A 23,213-nucleotide genomic window follows, 5' to 3' on the forward strand; every position below is an offset into this window, starting at 1 on the left:
TCTCCCTTGTACACTGTTCATAGTGGTCAGTGGGTGTTCTGGAATAAGAAAGACATTTTTCTTTTCTACACCTCTATATTTGTTCAGTTTCTCTCTCCTTGGGGAAACAGACCTGAGCATGGAACACATCTGGGACTGGACAGGACTGGACCGGTCTGAATGTGTCTGTGTGTGTGTTGGACGGGGGGTAACCTAGCGTAGTGTAGACTGGGTGCTGGAGAGAATCACCACTGTTTTCTTTTTCAGTAGCGTGCCCTGAGCAGGTTTACACTGTAGCAGTGCCATATGCTCTACCCAGGAAATGGGCTTTATTAATACGTTTAAGGGCACGCCAGCCTTTGGTGACTTATGGGCTATGTAAGCCAATGTGAAGCTGCATTGTCGGCAACTTTTCACAAATAAAGACATGGGTAAAGGGGGGAAAAGATGGAAAGAAAAACATTCTCTGGGGGCCTCTCTGGAGCAGGGGACCAACTGGTTCCAGTCCTTTTGTAGGGGAGAGGGCTGTTTTAGCTGAGCCTCTACGTTCCAGGTGTTGCTTTTTAATTGGCAATTCCGTGAGCAATAAAGCATTTCACTTACTTTCGCTTGTAAAGTGCTTTCATTCCATCTCCAAATGATGTAATTACCCCGCCGTCCCAGGCGACAGGGCAGCCAGGAGAGGAGAGGCGTTTGCTCTCTGTGCAGCTCGCTCTCTCAGCAAGAAGCCTGGTGAAGGGCTTCCTGGAGTATGTTTTCATTTAGGAATCAAAACACCATAAAGTGAGGTAGTCGTTCGCACAATAAACGCATGCTTTAATTTCATTTTGAGCTCCCCTGCTTGGTGTGTGTCTAATATTTTGTAAAAACAAAAAATATAAAAAATATAGGTTTGGAGTTTTCTTTGATGTATGAAGAGCGGCGGGGGACGTTTGTTCTTTGTTCCTGGACACAGATGGCGATTGATTTTGTTTGTCCAACATTAAACTTTTATTGGTTTTCATAAAGCTGCAGGAGCATACTTTTGTTTTCATCACAGTTTGAGATTGACTTCTTGGAAAGAACCATACATCAGTGCTTTTGCCAATTTTGGCACCTTTTTTCATCCTTCTAGAGGCAATTTCTTATGAGAAAAGGCTTCAATTACAGATATGCTAATGATGTCAGCTAACCCACAGAACGATGTTATCATTCAGCATTTAATGTGCAAGGGAGATTTGAAAAAAAATATTTTCCTGTTTATGTAGCATGGAATTCCCTTGGAGACACAAAAAGGTCAAAACCAGAGCCAAGTGTGTGTCGGCCAAGCGTGTGGAGACGTGTAACACTAACCTGAAGTCATTTGACTAAAACGGATCTCATGATCCACCTGAGGATTGTGAACCCTCAAGAACAAGTTCAGCCTGTCAGCCTGTGGCATGGAGTGAGCGCTGAAACATAAACTCCATTTGATCAACATAGCCCACTGATAGGTGAAAAACACTGAATTCCACTGAAGCTCTATGACCAAATAACTCAGCATGGATGTAAAAACACACAGGAGAATGTGGAAGGGATAACATTTTTTTTCACATAAGGCCTACCTGGCAACGTTTTTGCATATCAGACCTCCCTGTGCCTGTCAGTATTCCAGCAGTGGCAGCATTGCCAAAAAACACAAAAACAAGCTGTTCGCTATCACTGCCGTTCCCATGGGAACAGTCCCGCAGAGGGTGTGCCCGCTCTGACACTCATCTGCACAAACAGTATGCAATCCTACTCCCTAGCATGCTACACAAACCAGGAGGTGTGTGTGTGTGTGTGTGTGTGTGGGGAGGTGAGGGGGGGGGGGGGGGTAGACTGCTGCACAGCCTCCACCACCCCCAGCCTCTTTCTCCAAGAACCGGGGCCTCATGCAGAACCCTGCTATCAGTGTAAGCGATTAGCTGGCCCCGCTTGTGAAAAGTGCCACAAGGGGAAAAAGGATCAAGATTCCTGAGATGTTGGGCCTGCAGTGCTCATTCGCACACTTCCTCTCCTTAATAAAGACCACACATTCCCAGCGGCTGGAGCAGCGCTGGGCCGGCAGTGCTGCAGCTCAAAGCTAGCCGGGGCTGCAGAAAAGAGGGGAAGAAAGTAAACAGCAGAAAGTCGACTGGCAAAACAATAAACAAATAAATGCCAGGCCGATTCAGTCAGCTGCAGTTATTTTTGTTACACGGCAGGATGCAGGAGGGAAAAATCAGTTTGGCGATGGTATCTTTAAAGGCATCACTTTGTTCTCTGCTTTCTTTTGGTAATCTGCTTGTGTTGTCACGGTAGTCATCAGAGGGAATTAACACCCCTCCTCTGCTGCATCACCACAGGTGGCACTAACACCATATAATTAGTATAGAGTGTACCTGCAATAATTCTGCAGCCTTTTATGGAAGTGAATGCAAATGCACCGCAAAACAGGTGTCAGTGACAGTTAACGGTTATGTATGTACATATAAATCCGCAGATCTAATTTAAATAATGCAGTCAGCAAAGGTTCACTCACAGAAACTGTAAGCTGAGAGTGGTGTTATTTGTTGCCATGGCTTTAGTTTATAGGTCAGTTTTTTTGTGATTATTGTGGCCAAAAACACTTGATTTTGCAGCGGCTTTTCAGAAAAATTGCAATAAAAATAGTGTTTTATGTGCTCTTATTTGTGGTAAAACTGCAGGAATTGGGAAAAATTGCACGTAAAGGAAAATTATGCATTTTTTAAAGAACTATTACCAATGAAAATTCATATGTTATTACTTCCTTTGATTAACAGCATACTGCATATCACAGAAACAACTATATTTCAATATTCATTTTTAAAATTTATTTTCTAAACATGAGCTCAAAGTTATATATAAAAGAAAAATATTGTACTTGAGTTCCATTTAGAAGCCTTTATTAAATAAACTTTCACCTCAACATTAGCACCAAATGAAGTCAGCCAATAATGCCATTAAAATGAATCCATTAACATAAAAATGTTGTTTCATTTCCAAAGTGCCCATTTTTATGTTTGAAGTAGATTATGTCCATCTCTGCCCTCTGAGCAACACATTAACTTGTATTCTTCTGACTCACTGAATACAAACCTCATTTGAGAATTTTGCTTGGTCTATTGCATCATTTGTGTTGGCAGGTGAAATTCGTCCATCCTCCACCTGTATGTGTTCCTCGCTGACTGCGCTGCGATGAGATAAGCTACCACAACAAACAAAATGCAACAATTGGTCCAAATCACAAGCGGCCTGTTGATTTGGCCATTTCATGGGGAAAAGTTGCAGTAATTTAGAAAAATTGCAATCTCTCACAAATATTGTTGAGATTTCTTGATTTTTTGTTGATTATTGCGATCACAAAAACGCAATTTCCTGGAGGGACTGATAGGCCGATAAGAGAAACAATCTAAAGATGAAAGCCTGGCAATGTGAAATCCTGTATCGTATGACAGACACTGTTGTGTACAGTATAATGTTTGTATATGCACATACACTTCATATTATAACACAGTCACATATAAAAACACCAGCGCTCTTGATAATCCACAGAACACACTGCCAAAAGTTTTCATTGTAACTTAATTGAACCATTTGTTCAAGAAATTGTTCCTAATAAGACTGTTTACAGCGTGTTTAGCACTTCTGTGACACAGCCACAATATATTCGTAGCTGTAAGTTTATTAGATACACCTAGCTAAAACTAATCTTTTTCTCCATATTGTAATTTTACAACTGTCATTTCTGTCTACTCTGAATTTTTCGACATCTTTTGCATGTCTGATCGTGCTGGAAAAAGGATCCCTCCTCTGTTTCTCTTGCTGATCTCTCTCCTTGTTTTTCTTTCCTATTAAAGTGGATCTTCTTCATTCAAATCAAGAGTTTAAAGATATAGAGTTTCATATGCTGTACAGATTGTAAAGCCATTCTAGGCAAATGTGATTTTGGTCTGTATAAATACTGCAATAAATCCTACAGTACCTCCATTATGTTTATACAGTTCAGAGATTATGGTAAGTTTGGGAGTAGTTTGTGGTGCTGTTGAATTGTACTGCGTTATAATGAGAGATGTTTTTAATATTTTGTCCATCCAATGTATATCAATGAGGATAGATTCTATTATTGAAAGACTGCAAACATATTGCACTCTTTTTGTTTAGCTTAAAAGGCTACAGATGCTACCTACCTAGCCATGTTGTCTTGTCAGCTTGCACTATTATTCAGTGTCTGAGTGGACAGTGTTAACGGCAGCAGCTAGCTATTTCATTCAGTCACCTCGGCAGCATTGTGATTCTCTTTTTAGCAAAAACACACTGAAAGGCGAGAGGACAGGGATTAGTGACAACTCCACTGTCATGAAAATAAAGTAAAAACAGACTTTTGAAAAAGAAAAAAACAGCAATTTCTACAATGAAATCAAAATGAATTGACAATAACTGTTTTTTTTGGCCACCTGAGTGCACTGCAACAGACTGTAAACACAACATTGACGTGTTATCGCTTAATAAAGTTGATATAATGAACGTGTAGCAGCTGCCTATTTACACATCCAGCAGACACTGTGGGTGCGTCCCTCATACATGTATGAGTGAATCATTGTTTACATAAAAATATTGATCATGGCAGCTTTAAACAAACACATACTGGTTTTAACTTTTGGATCTCTCCTTGCTTCTTATTCTGTGTTTTCCTGCAGGTCATCTTGTTATTGTCCTTGACACATTAAGAGCTTTTGTCCTTATACTGCATTTTATCTCCTAATGAAATATTAGAAATTCCATTTTATTGCCATTTCATCGTGACTTTAAAGCACCTTGTCAAAAACTTTACTGAAAATGAAATAAAAGTATTATTCCTTTCATTGTCCTCTTCACCCTCTTTAGTTATGTATGTGTCTGCATTGTATAATTCATATCATATAATACCCAAGACTGCTTTGTGAAAGCTCCACACAGAACAAAAAAAAAAAGAAGCTTTTCTCCCTGAGGAAAACACCCCAAACTCTAAGTGAGCAATAAATCTGGCACTTAGGAGAAGTTGTCTTTGAGTGTGTGTGTATTTGAGCGTGTAAATGTACTCAGTGTCCTCGAGTCCATAGCCTCCAGTGCTGTCAAATGTTGCCTGGCCCCATAACATCCGCAACCCATGACCCCTGTAACTCCTGTTTTGTTCACAGCACTCCAGGCCCCTCAGATATCCCTCCACTGGAACTCCCCCAGATGACAGACACCCCTCTCGTTCCCGTTCCTCCACACTACCCCAGTAGCCTTTGACCTCCCCAGCACCTCTGCCTCTCTGTGCGTCTGCCCTCGCATTCCAGTAAGGCGCTGAAACCTGAGCCAGCGGTGAGCTCATCGTCGGCCACGGAATCAGGAGTTAAATGATACCAAAAAACACAGAGAGAGAGAGAGAGAAGAGAAAACGGAGAGAGAAGGGGGAGAGGCAGCCGTTGGTGTAGGACGGGTCTGGAACTGGTTCTGTGTGTCTGCTCACCGGGGCTCCTCAGGGGTTAAGTTACACCAGAGAAAGCGAAGGAGGAAAGGGAAGAAGAAACTGCTGGCGTCTTTGATTTCTCCCTACTTTTGTCTGTCTGGTTTTCCTTCTCTCGCTGTCTCTCCGCGGGCCTGACTGACTGACTGCTTGCCTGCAGTTTCCTCTTGACACACTCCAGCAAGCCTGCCACCATCCCGGCCGCGCTTTCAAGTTAACGAGCCCCGTCGGTCTCGTCCTCATGTCTGGGATCCGGGCTGGGATGTGAGTGTAACACAGTGGGGTCCCGCTCTCCACTCTCTGTGTCTCTGTTCTTCTCTGACCCTGCCATGACCACCAAGTGTCCAAAGACGGTAAGTGTCCCTCTTTAAGTTGTCTGACATTGTATGAGTGCACGGTTTGGGGATTGTGTGCTCATGTCTGTGCGTTATAAAAAGTGTATGTGAGTGAAAAAAGAGAACTCATCTGCTCCAGAAACATCTTTCCAAAGCTGTACCCCAAATGTCACACCTCTGAATCATTGTGATTCAAGTCTCATATTACGATAAGTACCATTAAGATGCTTAATCACTGCAAACATAATTAAACCAATCAGTGTCTCTCTCAAGCTGAGTTTTGGAGTTTGAATGTGGAAAGCATGCAAGGTAGAAAAGGGGCTTTTTAAAGCATGAGCATCTCCAGCTGAAAGCAAAGATGAAACTAAAAGTTTTAAGAGTGCCATTAGATAAACCTTCCATGCATTATTCATGGCTGACATGTTTCTTTCTAGTTCACTGCCTGTTGTTCACCGTGCCTCTCTGTGACCTCGTGCACTTGTCTTGTCAACCTTTCGGGTGACAAATCCCTCTGAAGCAAAGTTTTAAACAGGGTTGATGATTTTAATGGGTTGCCTACTGGAAACACTAAATAAAAGGTTGAGTGCACTTTTTTTTTTTAAAGAAGTATGATAAAAGAGAGAATTCACTTCCTTTTTCATGGGTTGTTTTTAAAAATTCAGAACAGTGTAAGGGCCAGTTTACATTCTGAAATCTGCCACCTGCTCCTAGCAGAAAGCAATTTAAAATAATTGTGAGAGTTTCCAGCAATAACTTAAAAAATGTCTGAGGTGAAACAGTAACAATTATCTCTAACATCTTTGCAATGGTCTCATTATTTAAATGGGTGTGAAGTGCTCCATTGCTCCTCGCAGGTAAACACACCACGCTTCTTAGGAAATAATGACATCTCTATGATCAAAAGCTTTTTTTTTTTTTTTTCGCCAGGGAAAGCTGCCCTGAATGCACTCAATTTACAAAGCTGTTGCATTCACGGGTTTTACTTAACACACCACCAGCATGCCAAATCCCAGACCTTAACTGCCAATGGATGCGATTAATGAGTAAACACTACAATGTACAAAGAATATACGTGTATATATATACCTCACCAGCATCATCATGTAACCTTGAACACTTAATTATGTTAATAAATGCACTTATTTAGTATTTTACAACAATATGTTGGGGCTTTTTCCATAGCTACATAGCTCGTACATCCAATAGTAGAGAAGTCAGAGCTACGGTATACTATGTCCAGTAGTTCCAAACTTTTTTTGTCTCATGTGTCGCCATATTCCCATCAAATGAGCCCAAGTACCGCTATCATGTTCCAGATGTGTTCACTTCAATTCATTTTTAAATGGATGTAAGGTCACACTACAATTAAGTGTTACAATATTTGTTTAAGTCAAGTTCGCATTGTGCCACCACTTAGAGCGGCAAAAGCTGGATGTTTCAATCCTTTATCTACTACTTTAGCTGATTATTTCAACCACCATCAAACTGGGAGTTACTAGTATACACTATTACCTTGTGATTATACATTGATGGAAGATCTTTTATATATGTAAAAATGTAGCAATACAACAATGTAATAATACTCCACTACAATTAAAAGTGTTATTTAAGTAGAAATAGCTGTTAGTATTATCAGTTTAATGTACTTTTATAAAGACAGACTGGCTCCTGTCAATATATTAATAATAACTGGATTATTATTATTGATGAATTAACACATTTAACAGTATTTTTTAATGTTGTAGCAGGATGAGGTAAATACTTGTAGGCCGTCCTGGTTTAGTTTATAATAAAGCTGAAATGATCAGCCAACTGATCATTGTGAATTTGTGTCTTTTCTCTGTTTTATATCATAGTAAACTGAATATCTTTGGATTTTAACAGTTGGTCGGACAGAACAACACAGTTGAAGATGTCACGTTGGGGTCTGGGATAGTTTGAGGGACATTTTTCACTATATACCGATATTAAATAGACCAAATTATTAATTGATTAATGCCGAAAATGATGTCAGATTAATTAACAGGGGGGAAAGTTAGATGTCACCCTAATTTATAAGACCATCTAGTCTGTAAAGAAAACTGGTAAATCATAGTTTTCGAAGTACAATATTTCTGTTTTGAATGTAGTGCAGTATGTTTAAAGTAGCATAAAATGAAAAAAAAAACATAGTTGACAACATGTACTTAGATTCTTTCCACCACTAGAATTATCTTACTGTAAGGCATACACACGTTTGGAAAATAAATACGACAAAATCAGAGCCCTTAACTGAGGTGACATTTCCAAATCTTTCAACATCACTGCAAATTACATGCATCCTCATTCACACATCATTTCTGAAAACATGATACTAATGTGTCACTGCAGGTGACAGCTCAACATGCAGCTTTTGGAGCGCAGGGGTTCAAGTGCTGAGAGTGAGCTCTTTCACCTGTAATTGCTTTAGGGGACAGGCAGGTAGTCAAGAACGGTTTTACATAGAAGTACAAGAATGAACATATTTGACAGCTGGAATGTGTTTTTGTTCGGTGCAGGGGGGAAGAAAGAGGCACAGATTCAAGCCTCTGCTACATGCTGTCCAGTTTGAGCCATTTAGTAGCAAGAATTAAAATCTTTTGACATTATTTTGACAGAGGGAATGAGTCAGTCTATCTCAAGATATTGGGAAAATTATGAATGAAACTATGTTACATCCAATTTTTTTTTCTTTTTTGAATTCATGTCTTTTAATTATTAAACTGTTCTCTTAAATTACTTTCTTGTTTAGGCGCACTTACAGCAACCCAATCCTATAGTACTATAGAGTCAGCTGACCGCAGCAGCCAACTGAAGGCATGAATCAGACGTTGTCTGGCGCTGGACATGGCCCGAGGGCAGAGCTCAGATATGCAGCGAGGGAGCAGAAGGAGAGGGCTAAAAGAGAGAGTGAGGAGGAGTGTTGAGAAAGATCCAAGGGTGAGGAGGGGGAAACACAGAAAGAGAGGGAGAGAGAGTAGACCAGAGATTGCTTCTCTGGCCAACTGGGAGATCCAGCACAAGGAGAAGCTTGTTCTTGCACTGCCTCGCCGTTCTTTGGGCATGTAGCAGGACGACATGGCCTCCTTTGGATGAAAGAAAAATAGAGTCAAATACCAGAGGATAATGTGATTATAGGCACATAGGAGAATGAAGGTTAATTGGAGTTAAGTGTCTATAAAAAAAGAGCCTATATATATATACATACAGCGGGTCAACCTACATTCTGCCAACAGGGCTTGAATTCTTACTGCTGCCTTTAAAATAAACACATAACTCAATAGTTCAGAAAGAATGTTGCGAGAGTATATTTTCTGAAGATAATACTCAGACATTTGAGGTCCAATCATTAGATTATAGTCAATAGCTCAGACATGTGATTAAAATAACATGAACAGCAATGTAAAAAACATAAAGCTGCCTCAGTGACTTAGCTTGAACACGTCTGGAGGTCCGACAGAGCAATGCAACACCACCCATGATGAATCCCACTTATAGCTGTTTTCATCAAACACTCTTTATCTACCACTCTTGACCATCTATGCCCTATTTATGGCTAAACTGTCATTCTGAAAACAGCCTGCCCCCGCAAAAGTAAAATTGCTTCACCTCAGAACAAACCTTGACCTCTAGAAGATGACCAGAGATAAACAAGAGAGGACGAAATGAGTTGCTTTTGCCATTCATCATCTTCCAAGATGCTTTTATTGGCAAGTGCAACTGACATTCATGGTGTTACAGTAAATAACGTCTGAACATCAGCTTTTTCTCAAATAAATCACTCAACATTTACCGAGACCTTTGATTGTTCTTTATGGAGCAGTATAAAAGGAAAATCAAAGCTTTGATTGCTGCAGCAACAATGCTCTGAAAAGGCCTGCAATTCAAACCACTTAGGGACGAAGAAACCCCATAAACATTCAAAGCAGCCATTTAAAATCTGGCCTGCTTGCCCTTCTCTGTATGGAAAAGGCCCAGGGACTGCGACATTGTAAATAACAAATTACATTATTACACTGGCTCTTAAGTGGGCTGGCTTCAAGTCAATTTTGTTTTACAATAAGAGTTGTACAAGACAAGACAGAAACAAGCTACTGAACTTTTTCTTTGCTTGTGTACTTATTTGGTTAAAACTATAATGACCAAAAAGAAGAAATTTAAGTTTTCTGTTGGAATCATTTGATTGATGCAATATCTGTGTTCGCAGGCACTAGCTACCCAGTGCCATCTGTAATTTCAGTATTTTATTCCACGAGTTCCTACATTAGTTAAGCCGATCCCCACACCTTGATCCATGAAAGTGAGTCAGCTGATGCTAGCTAGACCCCCTTCTTTTAATAATGGGGGATGAACATAGCAGGTGTGCAGGAGCTGCCGGTGACACAGCAAGTGTTGAATGAACATGAAAGTAATTTCTAGTGGGAATCAACGCTAAAATTAGCAAGCTAAGCTAACTAGCTTCAACTTACGGAGAGGAAGCTAATTAGCCTAGCTCGCTGTCTTCCAATTTCTGAGTGATTTAACAGCATGATGGGTCCACCCAAATATTTTAATGTTGTAAAGAGACAGATGTTTTAAATCACTTCTGGTACATAACCAGCACTGTGGGCTTTGAGAATAAGCAGCGAAAAAATGTTTTGTATTCCTCATTTGTAGGTTATAAAAGTACTCCATTCGGTAGCACACCACACAAGTTAAAACCATGTCTCTCAGCTATACCAGCCCCCAAATGTTAAAACCTGCCATAGGAAATGCCCACACAGAGGCTTGAAGCTTAGATACCGCTTCCACGAATATGTCAAAAAAAGATTTTATCAATGGCTACAGTATAATTTCATGCCATTTATACAAAAGGTGAAACAAATTCAAATTCCAGTTTGACTTGACTGAAAAATTCTGAAAAATAGTGAATTTATTATCGTTATTTGACATCAGAAATATTTTGTATCAGCTTGACAAGAAAATGTGAACACTTTTCTGCCATTTTGTGAGGTACTGTGCTGTGTATGATTGAGTAGGCTGACACACAAGTTTTACAGCATGCAAGCAGGGTCATTCTTGTTTGCTTTGGAGCCTTCTGAAAGCGGCCAAAAAAAGCAATGGTGAATGCCAGCCAGACCGGCTGCCAGCAGGCGTACAGCACACAACACAGAGCCCCGCTCCTTGATTTTCTGCTCCAACCACACTGAACTTTCAGGAGGCTTCATGCTGCTGACGTATTTTGGACTTAACCACCACTTCTCCCCACCTCCAGCCCTCTACCCTCATCTTTCCTCCTTATCTCAGACTTCATGTTCACACCTCATGAAAATTCAATTTGTTTCCTGAATCTGATCTTCAGGACTGAAATCTTTATTGTCATTTACAAGCGATGTTGCATTTTGTGCTTAGATGTCGTAAACCTATCATTATTATTACCTAGCATGAAGTTACATGGTTACGACATTAATGCATGTACAGTGACTCACGGTACTGTTTTTTTTCAGTATAAAGTTTCAGATAAGATGAGGAATGAAGATGTATCCTCTCACACTTTCACACCACAGTAATAGCGGCAATGCAGGTAGCTGCAGAGACCAGGAAGATTAATATGTGCAGCCATGTTTCATGCGGCAGCAGTGCTGGAAAATAACATTTACACAAGTACTGTACTTAAGTAGAATTTTGAGATACTTGTGCTTTACTTGAGTATTTCCACTCTCTGCTTATTACTACCTACTATTACTTCTACTTAAGAAATATTGCTCTTTTAACTTTACAAAAATTATTTGACAGATATAGTATAGTTACTTCTCCAAATAAGATCCCAACCAAAAGCCAAAACCACTTTCCCCATTTCCTCTAAACTTCTCAGATGTTTCATTTATTTATTAATTTCTTTTGAGAGAAGTCCAAAACTACAAATTTATGTAGCAGAACTTTATTTTTTCATCTCACATCTGATTTGTGTGTCCCTTAAGTTGGGAACCCCTTAACTGTATACACACGCTGATGTATCAGTATTAATAATGTAATAATATCATATATAATATATCACTCAAAGGGGCAGTTTTTCTCCAGAATAAGTACTTTTTGATACTTAAAGTACAAATTGCTGATTAAATTTATGTACTTTTACTCATTAGGATTTTAAATAAAGGACTCTTGCTTCTTACATTGTTTTACTGTAATTTTTACTTAAGGAACTGACTATTTCTTCAACCACTGTGCCACAATCACAGCCAGATGTGATGTCACCATCATGTGTTGTGAGTTATATGCTGCGAGTGACGTAAAGGACAATTGGAAATCTGATTTGAGTGGCTAGGCTAACTCACATCACTTGGAATTTGATTTGAATCAGATTTCACACCAACCTACAGTATGACTTCTACATATTCCTTGCTTGATGAAAGCAATCTGATTCCAATCTGGATATGCCAAAAATCAGATTTGGGCTGCCAGTCTGAACATAACCGAACGCCTGTCCTTATACATATTCTCTTATTCTCCTATTTATCTACTGTGTGAATCTGTCCTCAGCCCTGTCTTTGCCCTCTTTTCCTCACCAGACCTGGTGCCATCATCCCTTAGTTTCGTTGTTGCAATACTCAAACATGTGACTCATCGATGAGGGCTGGATCAAAGGTTCAGTCAACACAATAGTAGCGACACTGGTAAACAGCACGTAGAGCACGTTATACAACTCCCTGGACTTCCTGTTACTGGTCACCTTGAAGCTTTTCTTTATTAAACATAATACTCTCATCCACAACATAATATCACAAAATGAAATCTTACATATGAGCAAAAAAAAATAATCATTTTGTGTATGTACTGCTTTAATACCAACTGATGATTCATTCATTCTCTATAACTGTTCTGAGCAAGTCTATCCAGGGTGAGGCTTCACTTCCCCTCTCGGTTTCACTCAGACTGCTCAGGCAGGCTCTGTTGACGGCCAAGCTTTGACAGCACTCACTGGAGACTGGGAATACATGTCTGCATGTTCACTTTTCTTTTGAAAAGTGTCTTTCTGTTTGTATATGTGCACCTAAACTGTTTTTTTCCCATCTATGCATTGCCCTTTTCCCTTCTTGTTTCATTGTGTGTCTGTGTGTTGTACGGACGCTCTTCACTTCTGGCACTCTACACCATTATTTTCCTATTTTGCATGTCGCTTGCTGAGTTAGCTCACGCTGTCAGCTGCCTGCTGACTGATGCATTCCCCTCTATCTCAAAACCTTCACAGTAATTGCTGGGTAATTGTTTGTCCAGTAATGCAGCATGCAAACGCCTGTTCTCTCATTATATCAGTTGAATTGGTTGAGTTGCTTGAAACAATACACCTTAAAAACAAACAAATAAACAAACAAAAAGAACAAAAACAAATCAGAGATCTCTGCCTTGTGGCAAGATATTGTCACATGTTTCAAAACCCAATTATTCAAATAAACTGAACTGTATTGAGGAATAATCTCTCCCAGGTGGTATACAGTTTTCACTTTGTTTTAAGAAAAATAAGCTTTCTTGACTGAACACAGCCTCAGGCAAGCATCCAGCTCAGCCACATTCCACTTTCACATGACCTTGTAACAGACCTGGCCTGGAGCAAGAGCCGCACCGTCCGTCCCTAACCACACCTCCGTTTGACTGGCCTAGATAATTCAAGGCCTGCTTGTCTTTTCTTCCTCTTCTTCTTCTTCGACCTCCTCACTGTTTACAAGTTTGACTCGACTCCACCAGAGATGCAAGTGGCTTGTAAATTTCATTTATGTGTATTTACAGTTTTGTTTTACAAGGACAGACACATTTCCAGTCAAACGGTGTCAGCGTTTGTTGAGGTCATTTCAGGTATTTTTCTTTCCTTTTTGTCATGGAGAGGATTTGGATGTTATGTTTGGGCAGCGTTAATGTTTGAAACCAATGAACCGGTGCTGAAACAACTAGTGGATTTTCCAATTCTGAACAGTGATTAATTGCTTAAAGCTGCACTAATCAATATTTTTATGGTAAAAACAGAAAATTATCACCCAATTCTGCAGTTCCCGTCAGATTTACAGAGCATTTTAGCATCTTTGAGCTAAATCTTTGAGCTGTGTGTTTGCATTAAGGAGTCAGATAGACAGAGCCACGCAGCACTTTAATATCCCCAATAATGTCGGAGAGACGGGGAATCTGTTTGAGAATCCCACATCAAACGAGACGGCATGTCAGCTGAGGGTTATGCATATATTTCCCTTGTTCTTCCCATCCAACAGGAACAAGCGGGGCGTACAGGGAGCGCTGATGAGTGGAAGGAGACGGTGTTTTGATCAAGGCTCGAATGTGAGGATAGAAAAAAAACAAAACAGAGAGGATACATGAGCAAATACATGGATACAGAGTCAAAACAACTGTAAGAGAAAAGCATAACTTGCAAATCAATTATCCTATCAAGGCTTGGTGTTCTTTTCTTGTTCTATGGCGGTCCAGGCGGGGATGTTGTTTTCCTGAGAGGGCATCTGGAGGAGATTAGGGTCCAACCTGACACTGCAGCCCCGGTGAAACATGACTCAGGGATGAATGGAGGCTTTTAGACCGGTGTCTGTCTTCCCACACGTTGTTCTGCTATTCTTTATTTATCTGTCACCCAATAAAACACGCACGGCGTTATCTGATACCCACACACTCAGCGAGCAAACAAGGTTCTGCCAATCTCCTTCTTTTCTTCTGCCACTTTTTTTAAAACAAGACCTTCATTGGTGCTTTCTATGTAAGATGTTTTTTTTTGTTGTTGTTGGTTTTTTTTTTATCGTGCATAAAAGTAAAGCCCAGATGTCACTGACAATGCTATTAATTTCAAATCAGCTGTCTGCGCAGACTATACATCATTGTGAGAGAATGTAATTTGTAAGGTCAGCCAATGTCTGTTTTTTCTCTTGTAAAAGCAATGAACCAAAGCAAGACAGAGCGCAGAACAGGGAACGTGAGGGAATGTAACAGAATAACACCAGTTTAGGCCCAGCCGAGACCAAATTACCTTCAAAAAGAAGTCCGTATTCAGAGCCCTTGTTTTGATACAGTCTACATCGCTGCGGGTTGGACTCTTATTAGATTCTGCCTGCGTTTCTACTTGTGGCTCAGACGAGGCCCTCCGACAGCCTTTATCCAGTTACGTCTGGGCCCGGCGCTCTGGGGAGCTCACATTTGCTCCTCTATGGGGGCAGAGGGGGACTAATGCATGTCACCGATGCCACCTGCAGTTAGAGCAAACAGAGCTGACCGCCACTCAGCTGGGCACTAATGCAGCAGAAAAAGAGGGGAGGTTAGAGCAAAAGTGATCCAGCATTAGGGCAGAATTACTACGTCGGCTGACCCGGGTCACTCAGCTGAGGGTATTTATATAGACTGTACATACCATACGTACATATATTTCAAACATTGTAAGGACTTCCCGTGCCAGTTTTATGTAGCAGTTAGACTTCCGTATCTCTCTCTGAAAGCTGTTTTTGTTGCTTCCATAATTGCTAGACTAGATACTGCCGCTGCTGCTGCTGTTGTCAATTGTATTTTTATTTTTATTGTGAGAAAATATGCGAGCCGAGGTAGCGACTTGACACGTTAACGTAGAGGCATATCTGTTGGCTTGCGTGCTCAGCCTGACAAGCAGTTTCTGTGGCCCTGAGATTCAGGAATCATACATTGTTTCCATTTCTTGAACTAGTCAAACGCAAGACTATACAATAACTAAAAAAAAAAATAAAAAAATAAAAACTTGTATGGTGCTGTTCTCTTTGAGAGCGTGCCACTGTCCCTGCATGGGTTTCGATTTCAACCCCCTCAGCACATCAGCGATGCAATTGCTTCCTACTGCAATTTATTACAGGCAAATTGAAAGATTCCAAGGTGTGAGTCAGTTTGTGTTGGCTCCGAATGCTCAGGCTAGTTACATACACTCCTTTTCTCCATCTCTTTACACGGCCAGGGCTCCGTCTTGTCCTCCATCTGGGTTTGTGAGAGCTGTAGTTATTGTAACCAAGTCCTCAGGAAAGAGAAAGAGTGGAGGGAGAAAAAAGGGGAATTGCCGCTTTTCCAAAGCAAAGAGGAGGATGGCAGAGGTCCCATTATTTGACCCCCAGGTGAGCTCTCCAGAGGCATATAGACTTACCAGCGTCAAAGCATAAGAATATGCACTGGGCAGCATCAAAGCACAGCACCAGGGCAGCTGACTGCTTGTGGTGACATTGTGCTTTTGGACAGAGCACTCTCCGCCATCATTACCGTGTGTCCCTCACATCGTCTATTTATAATCAATTTTCCATTCGGAAACATGCTGTGTCTCTGTCTCCCATATGGTGTCAAGGAAAGTAAAAGAGATGGGGACAAAGAGGAGAGGAAAAAGGGAGTAGAGGGAGCTGGTGAAAAGCAAGGCGAGCATTAATAACAAAGGGGAAAAACTATACAACTGGGACTGTTCGCATAAATGGACCCAGACGTGTAAAAGTAACGGCGGTTTAGTGAGGCCATTTCCTTAAACCGGAGCTCAGAAATAAAACCACTTGATTCCTACTGATTTATACTTCAGAATGGTCTCCTTTTAAATTAGCTAGTAAACTGTGAAAGTAAAAGTGGCATCATTATTTGCACAAGAATGGCCTCATTTAGAGATACAAACACCACCAGCCAGTCAGTAAGGAGGTATTCTGCTGTCCCCCCCCGCCCCCCTCTCCCTGTATTCATTATCAGGAGACTTTTTACACTCTGATTACTCTGGGTGTCGTTTTACACATTTTATTTTTGTGTATTGAAAATGCACTCATGAGTGGAATTTGTTTTGCTTTGGCTAAATGTCAAAGGAGCTATGCTGTCAAGTGAAGGAACGCTGCTAAGACATGCACACCTTAGTATGCCCAGATGAAGAACAGAAATATAGCTGTGTGAGTGCATGTGAGTGTGAGTGTGTGGGTGTGTGTGTGTGCGTTCACTCCCTTTCTGAAAGGATAAGCTGCACCGTTCTTGATGGAGGTGATGAACCCACGTTGCGATGACATTCTGTCTGAGTGTATGTTGCTTGCGTGCCTGTGGCGTAATGTTTTGTCTTTGACACACTGATACGGTAAAGGAAGTGGGAGTTCAGCTCAGTCCCGTGACTGTGAAGGGGAAATATGACTAAATGCACAGACCACAGAGGTCAAGTGCTCTCCTTTTCCCCCCTCTGCATGCTAATACCTCAACGCTCAATCAGGGACACATAGATGAAGTTTGTGGCCTTGCAGCGTCACTTTACTTTTTTTTGAAGTTGGAGTTCTGACAGAATTGAACGCCGCTTCAAGTGCATAAACTGAAAGATGTCAGCTGTAGTGACAGAACAGAATGGACAGTGTAAGTTGTGTGACTCAGAAAGGCTGAAGAAGATTTTTTTTTTCTTTTTTTCAAAGGTGAATTTCTGATGACCTGAAAGGGTTTGAAGCGTTAGCTAAAACACATACATTAAACACACACACAGGAGTTAAAATGAGCATTTACATCGAAAGCAGATGAAACAAAATGATAATGAAAGAAAACTACACTTTCCAGCATGACGAACAGCAGTTTGTCATATACAGAGGAAGTAGTGGTTAGAAGAGCAGTGATAAGAACAACAGCTGAACTTCTCCAAAAAAAAAAAAAACTCATCATGATCAGAAAACCTGAGGAACAAAGATCTCACAGTATGGAACACACTGATTGATTGACAAGTGATCTAGAGGGTAGCGCAGTGCAAAGACTAAAATAAAAATACAACAACAAAAAAATAGCGATCATTATTTTAAAACTCATCAAACATCACACTGACAGGCATTGATGTCGAATGCAAAACCACAGTCCATCATTTAACTTTGACAGTTGTTACTTCTGGATAAGTTGAGAACCAAAACAAAGTTAAATCAAGGTAAGCTTGAAAAACAATGTGTTGAATCACTGAAAAACCCCCCGTTCTGTTAACCTCATTGGCAATTTAAAGAATAGATGGGTTTGTAATGAGGACCGTTGCACCGAAGAAAAAGAGAGAAAGAACACAAAAACTTTGTATAAGGGTGAAAATGATTTAAATTATAAACAGAAAAAGGTTCCAATTCACAGTATAAATTTCCAATGATTTTGATAAAAAGATCTAGATCTTTTTTTGAGGGTTCAGGACTGAAACTGACAGTCTTTAGTTTTACACTGACAGAATTAAGACGTCCCTTTGCTTTACCTATCTGAAAAACAATTAGAGAGCTTTGAGGTCACTTAATACCGCAGGACAACTTCACCACTAATTACTCAATTATGAAAGATCATTAATATTTTTGACACAGATTCATAGATGATATTTGAATTAACAAGGTAAAAACTTGGTGAATTGACAAAGGATTTTCCTCAGCTTTTCCTCAGGTCATTGATTTTAGTTCAAAATGTTCCAATAATAATGATAATCTGTTCCTCATCTCAACACTACGATCATGTTGATAAATACGACAAATCTTAAAAAAAAAAAAAACTCTCACAGACTTTTCAGAGAGATGATTTCAGCATAAAAGGAGGAAAAAATCACTAACTAATCAGCAAGGACTCCATCTGCTAACACTTGATGTAGCCGGGCTTCCTGGATTCAGAGGCCCCCCACGCTCTGCCTATACTCTAGAATTATGTGACTGGTTGATGAGTAGTTGTGTCGGGTTGGAAGGTCCTTGGCGAGAGGCCTTGGGCACAACTGGAAGACTATCAGAGTGCAGAGTCATTAGAAATCCCTCATTCTCACTCTGCTGTGTAAACGGCCCAGCGGCCTCCATCTGAACAAGCCCAGAGGAAGGTTCACCTCCGTCGGGCTGAAATTGGATCGTGCACAGAGGAGGGGCGCTGTGGGAGCTGAACAGGGGGGAGGTCGGAGAAGTTATGTGTTCCTATTTATTGACTCGGCTGCAAAGATCACTAAACTGTTTCAAGGGAGAATAAAGTTTGGGGAGTTTTTCCCATAAGCACTGCGGGCATTAGGGGAGTGACAAGTTACCTTCATAAAAGCCTTAAATGACTATGGAGAACTCGATTGGAAAAGTACTTAACTCCACATCATGTCGACTATTTCCTTCTTTCGGTTTGTTTTTTTTTTTGCCTTACTTAGTAGTATTTAATCCCAGCTCAGTGTGTCCCTAAACATAACTAAAGGAGGTCTGTCCATATAATTGGAATGTTTTGAATGTATTTTTACCTCAGGAAACTATTGCATTTGCAGAATAATATCAACATAATATCAGAACTGAAGCGAAACTGAATGCACTGTGAACATGAAATTATTCTATTACTATTACTAATTATATTCACATAATCACAATAGTTTTTTAGAATGAATGTTGTTGTCTGTTTATGTCAGCTTATTGCATCATTTTAGCTCCGATGTGTCCCTCAAGTAATCTTTAGCTATTAAAGACACAAATCTATTTTCCAAATTCTAATCCTGTGTCCCTGTGTTAATTGTGTTATGCCAAATACATGTCCAAAAAATATTTATTTACTTTTATAGCAATTTTCAATGACTCATCATCAACTTGGGGGTGTATACTGAATGTAAATGTATCAAATGTGATTAAGGGCAACTAGCTCACCCCATTCATTGTATAAAACTTGACCTTTAGCTTTTGGGTCATAGTAACTAGTAAAGCAATATGATAGAAGGTGTTTGTTTAGGTGTCAGTGGGTACGAACTTACATTTCCAAAAGAAGAAAACAAGAAGTAATTAAATGAATTATACATATTCACCACTATTGCTCTTTGAAAAAGTGATTACTCATCAGCAATTTGTTTAATAATTAGTAAAGTATGCAGTGTTTATGCAGTGTAGAAATAGAGAACATTATGGTTTAACAAGCAGCTAGCCTACAGTTTAGAGGTATTTATTGACCATCTACAGCTAGCTTAACGTTAGCAGCACTCCAGAAGTCCCATCCTCACAGTGAAGCTGCAAACATCATACACCTTTAAACTTTGAGCAAAACTGATGATACCAGCAGCTAAAATGACAATTTCCACAGGCTAAAGGCAGGCTTACCAGTGGCTAACATTAGCTAGCACGACCTGCCCCATGCTAGTCTCTCCACTACTGAGCACACAGATGCAACATTAATATCAACCTTACATCAAATTCTCAATAAGTCAACAAACAATCCAACCCCCAAAGTGCTGAAATAATATAATTACAGAATTTCCAATTATTATCCATAACAGTATTCATTACTGAATAAAGTTTATTGTAAAATAATTTGTTACTAAGTAAGGCGTGACCGCCCAACACTGATTTTGAGTACCTTGTCGCCATGTTAATCATCACTTTACTGGCAGAAGAGATATTGTAGCTTGAATGACTTGTCCATGTTAATATAAAACTGTACAATATATTTTAAGCTTTTTCTTCAAGTGAAGAAACAGCAGTCTTGCCTGAAGTGGAGGGGGTACTTGTGTGATCAATCCTTTTCATTTCTCTGCTTTTGTATTTACTGTTGCCAAGGGATAAATGTGTGTTTTTATGGCAAATCTCATCTTCTTTTTTTTTTTTGAGATTGTCAAGCAACAACACATGAATTAAAGTTGTAGATCAGACGCACATCATTGTATTTGCCTCGGTTAATAACTCTCATTGTCAGGTCTACTGCCGGCTCTCAAACCTCCCAGAAACCAGGCTCCTGTTCAAAAACTGATATTGCTGCAATGAATGTCTAAATTAATCCATCATTTACAGTAACATGTGTTCTGTCCTTACGTGACTTTATTTTACTGCAATTACTGCGCTTTGATACAATCAACCCACTTCCATCCTGAAACAATAGAAGTGGAACTGGAATATTTAGAAATTGTGTGTAATTGTCTCCCACCACACTTTCGTTTGACCTCTTAACTAGAAGTACTGAAACTACGCGTATGGTAAAAGTGCTCAGTAATGGCAGAAGTGAAAATAGTCCTCATTAAACACGATAATGAGCTGTGTGATTAAGTCATATGAGGAAGAAAAATACAATACATGTGTTGTTTAAAAATGATGGAGTGTGTTAGTCCAGGCAGCCATATGCTTTATGTTCTGCAAGCTGTTTCTAATGGATTTCAGAAAACAACAGGATCTGGTGACTTCCGGGATGCAAGGCAAAAAGCAGCCGCCGAACAGACAGCAAAAGCTTCTGACAGTGGTGAACACATGCTAGAGCTTTTAGACTTTTCCAGCAATAATGGCGTGTTGGAAAAAAAAAATATTAATACCTTGCTTCCACAAAGACTTCTACTCTTTGTTTAGTAATGTGACACAGAGTGTGAGTAATGCAGCACTTGGCCTTGGTATTACTTGAGAGTGGGAGCTGTATTTTACACCAGCTGTATATTTATATATATATATATATATATATATATATATATATGTGTGTGTGTGTGTGTGTGTGAGTGAGTGTGTCTGTCTGTCTGAGCAAGAAAAATCAAGGCTTTTTGTTGGCATGGGAGAAGGGGTCTAATTTGCAATAGGAGAGGAAGTAAGACAGGTCTGCAGTGGAGAGAGACAGAGAGAAAGACAAAGACAGAGAGAGAGAGAGAGAGAGAGAGAGAGAGAGAGAGAGAGGGTACCTAACGCTGTTTGTAATTAAACTCTGTCAAAAAGCCTTTTCAGTTAGGTAGGCCACGATGAAAGATCAGCAGAGCAGGGGGGGTGGCTGGTGTTTGCTCTGTTTCACCCTATAGTTGTCACAAACAGCAGCCAAGGAGGTGACAGAGCTCTTCTCTCCTTCTCCTCCTCCTTTAACTCCTATTACTACTATCATCCGTTGCAATCAGTGATCTCAGACTTGCTGTTTTTTTTTTTTTTTTTAGCCTCTTTTCCATTCCCTGGCATTTACCTCTCTTATCCACCTTACAGGCAAGTATACACCTCTGGGAAGCAGGATTTACCGTATAGTGCAGCCAATCATGTTACAATCTTTCATGTAATATGTTGCATTTACTGTACATGGGAGACTTTTGCTCCCTGACTTTAGCCTTTAAAGTAATGTAAAGACTGCCTTAAAATAACATCAACCACGCAGAGAAGTGCAGCCTTAAAGCTGCGCTAATCAATATTTTTATTTTTATTTTTATATGAACACTGGATCAAATTACTACCTGTGATGTTAAAGGTTTTGTTTGTAGTGTTCAACCCACAGAGAATTATTACCCAAATCTGAGGTTCCCGTCATCTCTACGGATCTTTTTTAGCTTCTTTTGGCTCATTGTTTTGGTTTTCCAGCCTCCAACTTTAATGCTTTGGTTCACAGTGGTCAGTGCTCTCACCTTGTTTCCAGTTTTATTTGAAATTTTAATTTTAGAATAAGCCCCTTGAGATGCATCTCATTTACAAGAGGGTTCTCTGACACATACATACACACACACACACACAAACAATTTCAACAAGGAAGTCCTGGTAAACCCACTGCATTGTACTTGGTCAGCCCCAAATAGCAGATAATTAATGACTACACAATGTTAGCGACTAGCTGGTGAACATACTGCAGCATTTAGCATCTAAAGAGCCAGATATTTCCCTCATGAGTGAATATTGGACATACATTTGCCAGGTGGCTGAAAGCACAACTCCAAATGAATGCTAATGTTGCCCTGTGTCAGCTGAATATGTAAATAGGCAACTTTTTGATAAAACATTGGCAATAACAACTTTTTACCCCCCAGTTTTGTGGGAAGCTTATGAAATGCAAAAATATAGTTAAAAACGCCAGTAGCATGCTAATCATGTGCATGCACTACATGGAGCAAACACAACCGACTGCATCAGTAAACTTCATCAAAAAGGGAAAAGTGTCTGACAAGAATGAAACCGATGATCACAAGCCAGAAGCATCTTGATACAAAGGCAATTAGATGGATAAGATAAGATAAAAGTATAGATATATACCTTTGAAAACTATAATACTAAGTACATTATGAGCACTATTCTACTACTATTCTATGCAACTATATACACCAAACATTAATTGTAACTGAAGTGTGTTGGGACAATAAAAAACTGAATACAAAAATTGCCCTTGAACAGAAGTAGCACTTGAGAGAAATGAATAGTGTTGTGGGTAAAGTGTCTTTTGTCTGTAGCGGTAGCTGATGATGTCACGTGGCCACAGCATTATAGGGTGCACAAGTGTCAGACCACTATTACTTCATTCTGTGTTAAGGCTTGTGAATGCCACATTTTTCACTTTCAAATTAAACTCATGGAGTCATGGAAGGGATGGAAGCTACAGTACACACAGCAACCAAGACACCTCTACACTTCTGGCGCATGCTTGTATCTACAATAACACACACTAAATCCCCTGCAACTCTCTCTCTCTCTCTCTCTCTCTCTCTCCTGCCCCTCACTTCTCTTTTCTGTCTTTTTTTTTTT

The 23,213-nt window shown here is 40.0% G+C and overlaps 1 protein-coding gene across 1 annotated transcript in view; it reads left to right on the forward strand.

Annotated features, from left to right (window-relative positions):
- The first annotated feature begins 5,227 nt into the window (after window positions 1-5,227).
- Window positions 5,228-23,213, forward strand: part of flrt2 (fibronectin leucine rich transmembrane protein 2) — a 40,564-nt gene continuing 22,578 nt past the window's right edge. The window contains exon 1 of the mRNA XM_067572215.1: window positions 5,228-5,826. The gene's annotated coding sequence lies outside the window, so the exon portion shown is untranslated. The remainder of the gene's footprint in view (window positions 5,827-23,213) is intronic.

Source organism: Thunnus thynnus, chromosome 18, assembly GCF_963924715.1.
Source record: "Thunnus thynnus chromosome 18, fThuThy2.1, whole genome shotgun sequence".
NCBI lineage: Eukaryota > Metazoa > Chordata > Actinopteri > Scombriformes > Scombridae > Thunnus > Thunnus thynnus.